This window comes from Sinocyclocheilus grahami, unplaced genomic scaffold (genome assembly GCF_001515645.1).
Source record: "Sinocyclocheilus grahami isolate Dianchi unplaced genomic scaffold, SAMN03320097.WGS_v1.1 scaffold90.1, whole genome shotgun sequence".
Classification (NCBI taxonomy): domain Eukaryota; kingdom Metazoa; phylum Chordata; class Actinopteri; order Cypriniformes; family Cyprinidae; genus Sinocyclocheilus; species Sinocyclocheilus grahami.
In genome coordinates, this window is record NW_015505269.1 from 1656868 (window position 1) to 1657579 (window position 712).

Genomic DNA, 712 nt, shown 5'->3' on the forward strand with positions numbered 1-712 from the left:
TATATTTTTTTGTCAAATTATATTGGATGCCATTTGAGTAAAACAAACTAAATTTAATGAATATGGCATGATAAAATATTGAGAGTTTAAAGGATATTTTTCTCAAAAGACAAAAACACAAAAAATAAATGCAGTTGCAGTAATATTACGCTGCTTTAAACATATTCCTCACATTCAGTGAATATACCAACTACTGCATGCAATATCTCCATCTCCATCTCCATTTCAAACTCTTCACATCCTAAAACATAACAAATAACCTCTGATGCTGCTATGGTGTGAAATAATTAGAGATTCTCTGAACATTTCTCATTCACACTTTCTGCTACTTTTTATTTTATTCATTGGGTGATAAGAGATAAAAGATAGACAATGTAATCTGCCCTCTGCCCTCAGCGCACACTTTTAAAAATGGGCCTTGATTAATCTTACATATTCATTCGTAGCTGGTCCATCCATCCAAACCCTACCACAGCCAGCCTGCACCCAACCAAAACTTCCTTTGACAGGGTCCTGACCCGTACACTGTGTTGTGAAAGTGCTGTAATGACCACAGAAGGTTAGCAGTGCCGTTCAGATTTTCCCACAGGCTGTTAAAATAACGAAGTCTGAAAAATGACTCCTGGTCTCTGGTGCAGTGAGCCAGACCAGAGATCAGTAGAGTGATGCCTTTCTTCTGAATATCATCACGGCTTGTTTATCCCTCCAGCTG

General features: G+C 37.8%; 1 protein-coding gene across 1 annotated transcript in view; it reads left to right on the plus strand.

The window, feature by feature from the left end:
• LOC107587186 (uncharacterized protein KIAA1644 homolog) overlaps nt 1-712 on the plus strand; it is an 11395-nt gene that overhangs the window by 8749 nt on the left and 1934 nt on the right. The gene's annotated exons all lie outside the window — the stretch shown is intronic.